The sequence below is a fragment of the Etheostoma spectabile genome, unplaced genomic scaffold (genome assembly GCF_008692095.1).
Source record: "Etheostoma spectabile isolate EspeVRDwgs_2016 unplaced genomic scaffold, UIUC_Espe_1.0 scaffold00006152, whole genome shotgun sequence".
Classification (NCBI taxonomy): domain Eukaryota; kingdom Metazoa; phylum Chordata; class Actinopteri; order Perciformes; family Percidae; genus Etheostoma; species Etheostoma spectabile.
In genome coordinates, this window is record NW_022603333.1 from 2483 (window position 1) to 16415 (window position 13933).

Sequence of the window (13933 nt, forward strand, 5' to 3'; positions counted from 1 at the left end):
AAGTAACAAATGCATGGACTAGTTTTTCTGCATCATTTTTAGAGAGGATATTCCTGATTTTTGCAATATTACGTAGGTGAAAAAAGGCGATCCTTGAAATTTGCTTTAAGTGGGAATTAAAGGACATGTCCTGATCAAAGATGACTCCAAGATTCTTCACAGTGGTGCTGGAGGCCAGGGTGATGCCATCCAGAGTAACTATATCTTTGGATAATGCGTCACGGAGGTGCTTGGGTCCGAGAGCAATAACTTCAGTTTTATCTGAGTTTAACATTAGAAAATTACAAGTCATCCAGGTTTTAATATCCTGAAGGCACGTTTGAAGTTTAGCTAACTGATTAGTTTCATCCGGCTTGATTGATAGATATAACTGAGTATCATCTGCATAACAATGAAAGATTATGGAGTGTTTCCTAATAATACTGCCTAAAGAAAGCATATATAAAGTGAACAGGATTGGACCGAGCACAGATCCTTGTGGGACTCCATGACTAACCTTGGCGTGCACAGAGGATTCATGAACAAACTGAGATCGATCTGATAAATAAGACTTAAACCAGCTTAGAGCAGTCCCTTTAATGCCAATTAAATGTTCCAATCTCTGTAATAAGATATAATGGTCAATGGTATCAATGCAGCGCTAAGATCCAATAACACAAGTACAGCGATAAGTCCTTTGTCTGATGCAATTAGGAGGTCATTAGTAATTTTCACAAGTGCTGTCTCTGTGCTATGATGAACTCTAAATCCTGACTGAAAATCCTCAAATAAGCTGTTGCTATGCAGAAAGTCGCACAGCTGTTTGGCGACTGCTTTCTCAAGAATCTTAGAGAGAAATGGAAGGTTGGATATTGGTCTATAGTTGGCTAAAACATCTCGATCAAGGTTTGGTTTTTTCAGAAGAGGTTTAATTACAGCAACTTTAAAGTGCTGTGGTACATAGCCTGTTAATAAAGACAAATTGGTTATATCCAGTAGCGAAGTTTGACTAATGGTAAAACTTCTTTAAGTAGCCTAGTCGGATGGGGTCTAAGAGGCAGGTTGAGGGTTTAGATGAAGAAATAATTGAATTAAATTGATAAAGATCAAGTTAAGCAAAGCAGTCAAAACATGTATCTGGTTTTACAGCTGTTTCTAAGGTTCCTGAGTTTAGAGATAAGTCAGTGCCAGTTAAAGGCAGGTCTTGGTGAATTTTGCTTCTAATAGTTATAATTTTATCATTGAAGAATCTCATAAAGTCGTTACTACTAAGAGCTATGGGAATACTTGGCTCAGTAGAGCTGTGACCTTCTGTTAGCCTGGCTACAGTGCTGAAAAGAAACCTGGGGTTGTTCCTATTTTCCTCTATTAATGACGAGTATACGCTGTTCTGGCATTACGGAGGGCCTTCCTATACGTTTTAAGACTATCTTGCCAGATTAACGAGAATTTTCCAGTTTGGTGGAACGCCAACTCTTCAAAGTTTCGGCGATATTTGCTTTAATTTGCGAGTTTCAGTGTTATACCATGGAGCTAACCGTCTTTGTTTTATTATCTTCTTTTTTAGAGGGGCAACAGAGTCAAGAGTCATTCGTAGCGAGCCTGCTGCGCTATCAACAAAATGATCGATATACTATACTGCCCATTCAGGATAAGCACTGTATACTCTGACTGCAGCAACACAAGTTCAAATTTCAGTGATACCTAATTTTTATGGTGATTACGAGACTGAATGCAAAGTGATCTGTTTAATGGGTAGCAGGGGGATTGGGTGGACATGATGATGGGATGCAAACAGAGGTTGTACAGTGGGATGCAACAAGGTGCTGCTGGGACTTGAACCCAGGATCTCCTGTTTACTAGACAGGCACTTTAACCAACTAAGCAACAGCATCTCCATTAGCAGGTGTAATGTTAATTCTCAAGTTCTCTTATACCTTGAATAAGCTAAACATACAGTATACTGATTGGCAGTATTGGGAGTAACGTGTTTACAAAAGTAACGCAAATAAAGTAATGTATTCCTTTTTGCTTTAACACAGTAATATAACTCATTACTAATTACATTTCAGTAATATTATACTTGTTGAAACAACAAGAAACACAAACATTAAAGTGGAGCCAGTGAAGCTCGGTCCACCAGGTGGACCAGTCACCATTTGAACCAGACTGGGGAGGACGCTTCAGGGCCAGCACGAATCGTGGAGCAACAGCTACGGCCGCAACAGTGCCTTCTGACGTCCACTAAGGACCCCCCGTTGCTCAGAAAAGGGAAGTTCGGGGTCCCTTGCTGGAGTTGCTTGACAAAGACGGATGGATGGTTGGAACCCTGGTCACTAACTCATTGTAATCTTGCATGACACACAAACCTGTAGGAGGCACTGTAGCTTAGTGGTTAAAGCACCTGTCTTGTAAACAAGAGATCCTGGGTCCAAATTCAGTGCCTTAATTATCAGTCAATATTTATGTATCAGCACTAGAAAGAGTGTATATATATATTTTGTTGGTGGTTGCTATAGTGCCTAACAAGCATTATTTAATTTTGCCCAGTTGTGGCAATAAAGGGAAATAGATTGGACCCATTTTTTAATGCTTGTTTTGTTGGGCTGAACGTGGCCTAGGTGTGACCTTGTTACATCACTGTCAGGTGGGGTTTTAGGTGCATGTGATGCTGACTGAGGTCAGAGGTGAAATTAACATGAACTTTACTGGCCAAGGCACTGACTGCTTGACTTTAACATCTTCAGTATACCTCACTGAAATCTAATTTATTCTGTAGCTGGAAATCACTGTGAGCAGGATTTGAACCTGCGCAGTGAGACCCCATTGGATTTCAAGTCCCACTCGGCCATCACAGCTGTAAATTATATTCTGTTTTTACAGCAGAGAACCCCTGAGGCCCGACAGACTCCATTACAGTTGGTAACATCAATCAGACAAAAAAGAGCCTATTTCACAAGTACCTTGGGCAGTTCTGAATGACTGATGGGGATTCCTAAGCATTTCAGTCCCATGTATAGCAGCAACATCGCCACGTCAGAAAAGCTTCTGGTGTGCAAAGACCAATAAAATGCCACGCTCACGCACACAGGAGGCCTTACCCGTGACTTCCACCAGCTGCAGATCCACTCCGCTTCGTGTCTGCTCCGTGATCCGCAGTCCATCAACACCCACCAGGTCCGGATTTGTTAAAGGCCATGACGCACCACTGAAGTCAAGGACCCACAGGATTTTGCAAATTAATGTATGATCACGCGATATAACAGGATGTAGTTTCTATAAACAGAACCACAAAACCAGATGAATGAACTAGATGAACCTTGCATTGTTCTGAATTTAATGTGTTTTAATGTATCATCTTAAGCCTGTATTAATGTAGTGTTTCTGTGTAAATGCAACATGCCTTTTTCATTTGCTACCAGGGCTTAATGAGTGGCATGGGAAAGACGGAATGGGATGCAAACAGAGGTAATCGCTGCAACAACAATGTGTTGCTGGGATTTGAACCCATGATCACCTGTTTACCAAAGAGGCAGTTTAACCAACTAAGCCACAGCACCCCCTTGAGTACTACTCACGAACAAACAACAAGTTTTAACTGAAATTTTTAGACCGCAACTCAAAACTTGTGAAGTGCCTGGCTAGCTCAGTTGGTAGAGCATGAGACTCTTAATCTCAGGGTCGTGGGTTCGAGCCCCACTTGGGCGGTGGTGTTTTAGAGAGTGGCAATGCCTGACTTCTGCACCGTATAATGTGGCTGTATTGGGGTCGATCGTCTGTCAATCGCTTTAGCAGTTGGATTAGCAGTTCCATCCCAGTGTAAAAATCCCTGTAATTTAGCAGACTAAAATGTGCCTGCGTTCTACAATCATGGCCTGTGCTGACCTCCTGTTCCTCAGATCAAATTAAAGTGACAATGCATGTTTAAATCTAAAACTTCAACCTATTGTTCTAGAACTGCAACTTAACATTCCAGAACTGCATCTTAAAAAAAGTTGATATGTATATGCATTAATCCAAATAAAGTTGATGTGTATATGCATTAATAAGTAGACCCTGTGGCGCAACGGCAGACTGTCAGTAGAAATAAACCTTTTGTTGTAAGAAAACTTGTTTAATTTGTTATGAATCTTTTTTGTAATTTTACATATGTTTAAAAAATATCAGAAAAGCCAGGCACTTCTCAAGTTTTGAGTGGCGGTCCCAAAATTTCACTTAAAACTCCCTTGTCCCCCTCATCTCTGCTATCATCCACTCCTCCCTTACCACTACCGTCCCTACATCCTTCAAAACTGCTGCCATCACCCCTATTTTGAAAAAACCTGGTGCCGACCCATCCAACTTCAACAACTTCCGTCCTATTTCCAATCTACCCTTCCTCTCCAAAATTCTTGAAAAAACCGTTGCCTCTCAACTCCATTCTCACCTATCCCACAATAACCTGTATGAACAGTTCCAGTCTGGTTTCCGCCCCCTCCATAGCACTGAAACAGCACTCATCAAAATCACCAACGACCTCCTCATGGCAGCTGATTCTGGACTCCTCACCATCCTCATCCTCCTCAACCTGAGTGCAGCATATGACACCATCTGTCACACCACCCTCCTCAATAGGCTATCTTCCATTGGCATCACGACACTCAAGTCCTGTGAATCCATTCCCTCCTCCGTCACCTCAGGTGTGCCCCAGGGCTCTGTTTTGGGGCCCCTACTCTTCATCATTTACCTGCTTCCCCTCGGCAATATCTAACGCAAATTTAACATTCACTTCCACTGTTACGCCGATGACACCCAGCTCTACCTCTCCACCAAACCCTCGTCCACTCTCCCGCCCACCTCCCTTACGGATTGCATCTCTGAAATAAAATCTGGCTCACCCAAAACTTCCTCAAATAAACAGTAATAAAACGAGGTTCTCCTCATTGGCACCAAAGCCACTCTTTCCAAAACAGACAGTTTTTCTCTCACAATTGACAACTGCTCCGTCTCACCCTCCCCCAAGGTTAAGAGTCTGGGTGTCATCCTTGACAGCACATTATCCTTTCAACCCCATGTCAGTAACATTACCTGGTCTGCCTACTTCCACCTACGTAACATCAATCGCCTCCGCCCCTCCCTTACCCCCCACACTGCTGCAATTCTTGTCCACAGTCTCGTCACTTCCCGTCTCGATTTTTGCAACTCTCTCCTCTTCGGTCTCGCTCACAAATCCCTCCACAAACTTCAGTTGGTCCAGAATTCAGCTGCCCGCATCATAACTCGAACCCCCTCCATCCACCACATCACTCCTGTCCTCCAACAGCTCCACTGGCTCCCGGTCCAGTTCCGTATCAAATTCAAAATCCTTCTATTAGCATTCAAGGCCATCCACAACCTCGCCCCCCCATATTTGTCTGATCTCCTCCAGCGTCCCACTCCCTTCCGCTCCCTCAGATCCTCTCCTCCATAACCTGTCTGTCCCCCCCGCCCGTCTCACCACCATGGGGGGCAGAGCATTTAGCCGCTCTGCTCCCCGTCTCTGGAACTCACTACCCCCCCAACTCAGAAACATTGATTCATTCCCCCATTTCAAATCACAACTAAAAACACATCTGTTTATAACTGCCTATTCCACCTAAATGTCTGTTGCTCCGCCTTTTCTGTTGTATAGTATTTGTTTTGCTGTATAGTATTTGTTTTTCTGTTGTATAGTATTTGTTTTTCTGTTGTATAGTATTTGTTTTGCTGTTGTATAGTTTTGGTTTTGGTTTTGCTGTATAGTATTTGTTTTGCTGTTGTATAGTATTGGTTTTGTTTTGCTGTATAGTATTTGTTTGCTGTTGTATAGTATTTGTTTTGCTGTTGTATAGTATTTGTTTTTCTGTTGTATAGTATTTGTTTTGCTGTTGTATAGTATTTGTTTTGCTGTTCTTAATATATGAATTCCCTGTGCGGCGTCCTTGAGTGCCAAGAAAGGCGTCTTTAATAAATGTATTATTATTATTATTAAACTTCTGAAATGTTACAGTTCTAGAATGTTACTTGGCAGTTCTAGAATGTTAGGTTGAAGTTCTAGAATGTAAAGATGCAGTTCTAGAAAGTCAAGCTTTCATTCTAGAAAAGATGCAGTTGTAGAACAATAGGTTGTAGTTTTAGAATATTAAGAGTTATGGTCCTAAAATGTTACTTACAGTTCTACAATGTTATTTGTAGTTCTAGAATGTTAGGTTTGATTTCTAGAATGTTAATCTGTCGATCTAGAATGTTAGGTCAAACTTCAAGAATGTTAACCTGCAATTCTGGAATGTTAAGTTGCAGTTCTGGAACAATAGGTTGAAGTTGTAGAATTTTAAGAGTTGCGGTCCTAAACTGTTAATTACAGTTCTAAAATGTTACATTGTAGTTCTAGAATGTTGAGTTGCAGTTCTAGAACAACAGGTTGAAGTTTTAGAATTTGAACATGCATTGTCACCAGACTTTAGTTTGATCTGAGGAACAGGAGGTCAGCACAGGCCATGATTGTAGAATGCAGGCACATTTCAGTCTGGTAAATTTCAGGGATTTTTAAACAAGGATGGAACTGCTAATCTTGCGAATGACAGCATATCCACTGCATACAGCCACCTGATACTGTGCAGAACTCAGGATTCCCACTCTCTAAAACACCACCGCCCAACGTGGGACTCTAACCCACGACCCTGAGATTAAGAGTCTCATGCTCTACCGACTGAGCTAGCCAGGCTCTTCTCAAGATTTAAGTTGCAGTCCCAAAATTTTACTTAAAACTTCTGAAATGTTACAGTTCTAGAATGTTACTTGGCAGTTCTAAAATGTTAGATTGAAGTTCAATAATGTTAAGCTGCATTCTACAATGTTAGCTTTAAATTCTAGAATGTTAAGCTGAAGTTCTAGAATGTTAAGCTGTAGTTCTAGAATGTTAAGATGCAGTTCTAGAAAGTTAAGCTTTCATTCTAGAAATTTGAGTTGCATTTCAAGAACAATAGGTTGAAGTTTTAGAATTTTTATAAGTTGCGTTCCCAAAAGGTTGCTCATAGTCCTAAAAGGTTACATTGTAGTTCTAGAATGGTAAGGTGCAGTTCTGGAATGTTAAGGTGCAGTTGTAGAACAATAGGTTGTAGTTTTAGAATATTAAGAGTTATGGTCCAATCATTACCGACATACTGGAAGTTGGCCATGTTTAATTAGATGCTCTCCAGTTATTGTTGTTTGGTAGATTAACATTATATTTTCTTACTTTGGGGACTTTTCATTTCATATTCTTTGTCTGACATTTTCTATCCCTGTTTGTATTTCTGTGACTGCGTGTGGTTTTAAATCTGTTGGAGTTTCTTCAGACTAAAGCAAAGACACTGATGATGTCATCCAAAAGAAACATAAAGGACAGCAACCTGTTTCCAGAGGACACTAAAGAATGACGGAGCAGCAGGAAACAGAGCAGCTCAAATAGCAAACAGCTGATTTATTCATCTGACTCGTAGAATAATGCCAATGATTGACTTGTTTTAAATGTCTGGGAATGTGGAACAGCTCCATGCTGACTACCTGAAATAAAACAAGGCCACATGCTGATTATTGGGGACTTGATTTGATGGATTTATTTGTCCTGTTGTGTCTCTGTTTAAACTCCTAATTTAAAGGTAAAGTCAGGGTCCACTAAAGGTTGTGTTGTTGCTGCTGACAGACTCAGATTATTATTATAAGTGTGTGACAACATTATGGGATGGATCCCTACAGAGATAGACCTGTTAGTTAAAGAGGAACATCCTTTTAGTTTAGATCCTTTAGTTTCCAGCCAGACCAGAGTGGTGATTGTAGGAACAGTGGAAAGATGAACCAAGACGGCTTTTCATATATAGTTTTTCTTTTTCTATTAACTATAGTTGTGTTTGTTATTAACAGAAATCAACCTGTCAACAATAAGCTTCTTCCTTCACAAACGAGAGAAGGCCTGTTTCCAGCCAGACTATGAATTGATTCAAGAAATCCCTGTTATTAATATATGATCAGTCCCATATGGTCTAGCGGTTAGGATTCCTGGTTTCATCCAGGTGGCCCGGGTTTGACTCCCGGTATGGGAATTGGTGAAGGTCCGCAGCAAGATTAGGTTTCTTTAAGCTAACTATATTAGCTTTAGACCGGCTGGTAGCAGCTTTCTGCTTTTTTTTTCTTTAAGCTAACTATTTTAGCTTTAGCCTGGCTGGTAGCGCCTTTCTGCTTGTTTCTTTAAGCTAACTATATTAGCTTTAGCCTGACTGGTTGCAGCTTTCTGCTTGTTTCTTTAAGCTAACTATATTAGCTTTAGCCTGACTGGTTGCAGTTTTCTGCGGTGGGAAATGGCCGGGAGACGTTGTGATTATGTTGCATTAATCAGGGGGTTTAGTTTGTATTTGAGGAGAACATAAAACCCCAACTACTGTAGCGTCACTCACTACCCATCAAATACTATGACATCACTGTATCAGAGGCAGCTGTTGCCAACGGTAGGCTACTTTTCTACACACGGAGAGCCTCACTTCCCATACCAAACCCCGTCGGACTAACGTCACATCCACACGTTGCCCACATGGCTACCTGTCTTAAAGGGGAACGGTCGGATGGTAATAATCATGTAAGGAGAAACGGTGAAAGTTTACTTTTCTATCAAGCAGCAAAAAAGTATTAACGTCAACATTGTAACGTTCTGCGATGTGACTATCGCGAATGCGCACATCGCGATGTCAATGCTAAAACACAATATTGTTCAGCCCTAACTGACGGTATACTTCAGTAAGCTAGTTTGCCACTTTTATCTTGGGTAATGCCACATGTAAGTATATCTTAGTTTATTTAGATACCCAACATAGGTTATACTACGTACACTGTATAACAATACATTACGTGTTTCTTTATTTCATCTTACATTTTTGCTAGCCTGTTGTGTAGTTATATTGTTTTTACAATTATCTTTGTTTAATATCTGTGACTCATTGTTATCTAAGTAACTGGTCATTGTGTTTTCTCCCAGTTTCACCCTTTGTTACTCAAATAAACATGTTACAATGATCCCAGTCGCCAGTGCTTGATGGTGGAAGGTGTTCAGCTGCTGGTCAGATTGCACAGCGTTACGTACGTGAAGGACAAGACATATTTCATGGTAAGTATTTCCAGGTAATCTCTGCACCTCTAATCTCTGCACCTCTGTTATTCTAATATTACCATGTAATAAAATTGAAACAGGCAGTTTTGCATTTTCCACCACTGATTCATGGTTTTTATTTCAGAAACTACCGGAAGCATTTCCAAGTAATCACTACACCTCTGTTTTTGTATTATTACCATGTAATTAAATCGAAACAGGCAGTTTGCATTTTGCACCACTGCGTTCTAAATCTCTAACCATGCGCCATTTCTTGCCTAAAACAATATAACCAACATTATGTTAAATTAATTTGATAGATGTAACTCCCTGATGGTCTAATGGCTAGGATTTGGCGCCCTCACCGCCGCGGCCGGGGTTCAATTCCCGGTCAGGGAATGGTCAGGACTTGACAGATACAGATTTAAAAGAGCAAGTTTTTGGTTGATTTGTCAAATTCTTCCTCATTAGTTTAACGTTTTAAAGAGTACCATTTCCTTTAAATCAGACCCCGACAGCGGATGTATCCTTTTGTCATCATTGATGGTCATAAACACTTCATCTGCCTCCATCTCAATAACAATTCTTTTCATTTTTTCAAGCAGTAATTAAAACCCTAACCAATTTTTAACTGAAAACCAATGTATGTGAGTGTCAAGTAATGTTATTGTTGGATTCAGGTCCAAATTTGACATTTTAGCGCAATGCAAAGGTGCATAACAGATTTTTTTTCTACATACCTGGAGCGATGCAAAGCAGGGGTGGCCAACTAGTCAAGGAACAGCAAGAGACTTGGTATTTAAGAATACAAACTGACTATGTGACAGATGTGTAGTCTGTCATGGCCTGCCTTCTGAAGCTCTAGCCAGGCGCCATTCCTCGCCTAAAACAATATGAGTCATTCCAGTAAGTGAAAAAAAAAACTCACATCTACAAAGACAAATTTGAAAAATGTGACTCCCTGATGGTCTAGTGGCTAGGATTCGGCGCTCTCACCCCGCGGCCCGGGGGTTCCATTCCCGGTCAGGGAATGGTCAGGACTTGAGAGACTCAGGTGTGATGTTTGAAAGAATAAGTTCTTGTACTTGATTTTGATTTGTCAAATTCTTCCTCATTAGTTTAAATGAACTGACAACATCAGTTATATGACTTACAGTTCTCAAAGACGCACAAAATCTCAACTGGTTATCCTTTAGACAGCTAGTCTCTTTTTCTTTTCTCTCACTTTTTGTCTCTGTCTGGCCTTATGTATTTGCTTGTATTACATCAAGTGACCTGCATACCAATGACCGTAAAGATTAATATGTACAGTACATGGTTTTCAGAACTGTACCTTCAGAGGTAAGGCCACTTGGGTTATCTTTGGGCTGCTCTATATTCACCTGATATGAATATATGATAAACCCTAGAGTTAGCTTACTCCAGGTTATTTAAGCAACAAACGTCCCTGGGTGGACTTGAACCACCATCCTTTCGGTTAACAGCCGACTGCGCTGACCTATTGCGCCACAGAGACTGCACCTGCCTGATGTTTTATGAGCGGGAACTCGATCTTTAAGCCACAAACATTTGCTTTATGGCTTTTTGAGGTTGAGCTGCACATGTATGCTTATCAGGCTATTTTCCTGTTACTCAGAAATTGAGGAAGCTGACTCATGCGGAAATGTAGAAGCTGGACGTGCATTGTATTGTTCTTACATGTCACTTGGATTCTGACTTTGATTTCAAATATTTGGCATCCAAGAAAATTCCGGAACTGATGATGTATCAGTCATTTTGCTGGAGGTTTCTTGGTCACAGCAACAAGCTTGATCATTGACATACAGTTGCACGCCACGTATCACAAAACTGTCGGGTGGGGCCTTATGTATTTGCTTGTATTACATCAAGTGACCTGCATACCAACCACCATCAGAGATGGCAAAAGTACTCACTGCCCGTACTCAAGTAGAAGTACATATAATTGTGTTAACAAATACTCTGGTAAAAGTAGAAGTACTGATTTAACTTCTTTACTCAAGTAAAAGTAACAAAGTACAGGCTTAGCAATTCACTTAAAAAGAGTGAGAAGACTCGCCCCAATGGTGCTATTAAAAACCTCCTTCACCATTCTGGCTGGGACAATGTCTAAGGGACAGTTGGTAGGTTTCATGTGTTGTACAACCTCAACACAGGCTTAAATTCCTCAAACACAGCTGAGTGTGTAGGAGAAGCAGATACAATACCTTAAAATTAGCACTGGTAATTTCCCAGATAGATGCTACTTTGTCAATAAAATAACCAAGACATTCTCACATGTACTAATTGACACATCTGTTGGAGCAGAGGTGCATGGATTTATGACAGAGTTAATAGTATTAAATAACAATCTAGGTTCGTGGCAATTGCTAGCTATGACAGAAGAGAGATGCTGCATCTTCACCACCTTCACAGCATTCTGGTATGTGATAGACTGTCCCTTAATACACCCAGTGTCACATGTAGATTGTCTTTCCATCTTTGTTCAGCTTGTCTGCAGTGTTGCCTAAGGGCCCTCTTGGTGTCATTTAGCCAGGCGTCCACCTTAGGTTTAACAGCTTTAATCTGATAAGGGGCAATAGAGTCTAGGATTTCAGTGCATGTGGAATGGAACTCAGAGAGAATGTTATCTGGGAGAGGGAGAGACCAGACCACCAGTCACCTGGTTGTTAATATAACTTGAAGGAGCTCCATATTTGACAGTATTGACTGGAAGTGATAGGCTTTGAGTTACATGGGGGATACACACTTTGCATTCAGTCTGGTAATCACCATAAAAAATTAGGTATCACTGAAATTTAACTTGTGTTGCTGCAGTCATAGTTTACAGTGCTCATCCTGAATGGGTCGGTATAGTGCATCAGAATTGCTTGTTGAATGGTCTATTAGCTTTGGAACCCCCCTTTCCCCACAGCTTTCAATTGTCAGATATGGGTGGGGGAGTGGGCACTGTGTCCAACCCTTTCTGTGTGAAAAAATAACTAAAGAAGTCTCTTGGATGAGAGACAAAACTTCTGCGGAGAACCTTTTACCAAGTCCAGTTGCCCTTGGCCTAGTTGGGATCTTTTGGGGTAATAGCATGGCAATATTTGACACATTTAGACCATAAAGACAGTTATCAGTTTATTTCCCATCTGACAGGTATATTTGTGGACTCAGTTGGACATTTTGAAGATAATTGCACAATGTTGACCCCATTGTCAGTCTATTTCCCATCTGGCAGGGACATTTCTGGATTCAGGTGGACATTGTGGACAGAAACATTAGTGGATATTGATTCCCACCATAGGATTTAGCCTGTATTGCACATTGCCTTCACATCCTGCGCAATGTATTGCCATTGTCAAGCACATTGCCACCCTGGTGACTTTCTTCCATGTCTCCATGTCTTCATATATTTGGACTGACAGTTGAGAAACCTTCCCTTGTTAACTATGACATGGATGACTGAGAACCTACTATATCATGACATGTTTAATTTACTATATTAAATTATAATTTTTGAGACAGGCCCTACTGGGTACTTGTTGGATCAGTCAGGATGGCCGAGCGGTCCAAGGCGCTGCGTCCAGGTCGCAGTCTCCACTGGAGGCGTGGGTTCAAATCCCACTTCTGACAACAATTGTTTTCATTTGGAACTAATGTCTGAACTTAGCAGTTCTTTGTATTTAAGAGGACATGAAACGCAATTGCAACTACAGTGTTTTGTGAGCATCATTATTGTCAACTAGGGATGAGCGAGTACAGCATTATCTGTATCTGTATCTGTTTACCACATGAATTATCTGTATCCGTATCTGTACTCGGACTGGGCAAGGGCCTAACCCGGAAGTGGGCAAATTTAACCCAGAAGTGGGACGGGTTGTCTTGAAATGGGCGGGGCTTAAACCATTATGTTATTTTAAGCATGCAATTTATTGATCATCAGCATTGAGCTTCAGATCAGTGGTGTTGTCATGGTAACAAACGAACTATATACAGAAAAAGTTCTGCAACAATAAATACAACAATGCGGTTGCAATTTTTAAGTAAATGTAATGAAAAAGAGTTTTCATACTCATTATAACTTTCTTTTTTTAACTTTAAATTTTTCTATGATCAGTGTGATAATTTTTTTTTTTTTTTTTCTTTTTTCTTTTCACACCAGGTATGTGTGAGCGTGTCTGTCTGTGTGTCTGTGAGTGAGTAAGTAAGAGATACAGAGAATAAAATAAAAAAAATTCTTTGATTTATTTTCTTGTTTTTTTTAAAGTAACGGTGTACAATATTGGAAACGACATAAAGCCCCTAAAAGCCCCTAATAGTGAACAGTTGAAAAGTGAGAATAGTGCAGAGAGTAGATAATCTGTCGGTGTCTGGCTAGATTTTTTTTTCAATGTCCCGTTTGTTCTGGACACACACTCTGCACTCTTGTTTGCTAAAAACGCGGTGATCCGACCAACCAGCGGTCTGCAGGTTTTCACGTCACCTTTTGGAATCGCCTCAGCTCGCTTGGAACCTCGACTGAGGTAGTACTAAAAAAAGTACCTGGTCGCAGGTCCCAGGGACTTTTTTTCATAATGGAAAACCCCAAAAGGCGAGTAGAGTCGAGTCGATACCACGCAGTGGAAAAACCGCCATGATAGACCATTCAACAATCAGTTCTAATGCACATGTTCAAATTTCAGTGATCCCTAATTCTTATGGTGATTACAAGACTGAATGCAAAGCGATCCTTTTAACGGGTAGCAGAGGCATTGGGTGGACATGATGATGGGATGCAATCATAGGTAATCTCTGCAACAACAAGGTGTTGCTGAGATTTGAACCCAGGACCGCCTG

At 40.8% G+C, this 13933-nt stretch overlaps 3 non-coding genes across 3 annotated transcripts; 1 reads left to right on the top strand and 2 right to left on the bottom strand.

Moving 5' to 3' along the window:
* Positions 1-6627: 6627 nt before the first annotated feature.
* trnak-cuu (transfer RNA lysine (anticodon CUU)) lies at positions 6628-6700 on the bottom strand. The gene has a single exon. It is a non-coding gene; the product is annotated as a tRNA-Lys (tRNA).
* Positions 6701-10536: 3836 nt separating this feature from the next.
* trnan-guu (transfer RNA asparagine (anticodon GUU)) lies at positions 10537-10610 on the bottom strand. The gene has a single exon. It is a non-coding gene; the product is annotated as a tRNA-Asn (tRNA).
* Positions 10611-12647: 2037 nt separating this feature from the next.
* On the top strand, positions 12648-12730 carry trnal-cag (transfer RNA leucine (anticodon CAG)). The gene has a single exon. It is a non-coding gene; the product is annotated as a tRNA-Leu (tRNA).
* The last annotated feature ends 1203 nt before the right edge of the window (positions 12731-13933 follow it).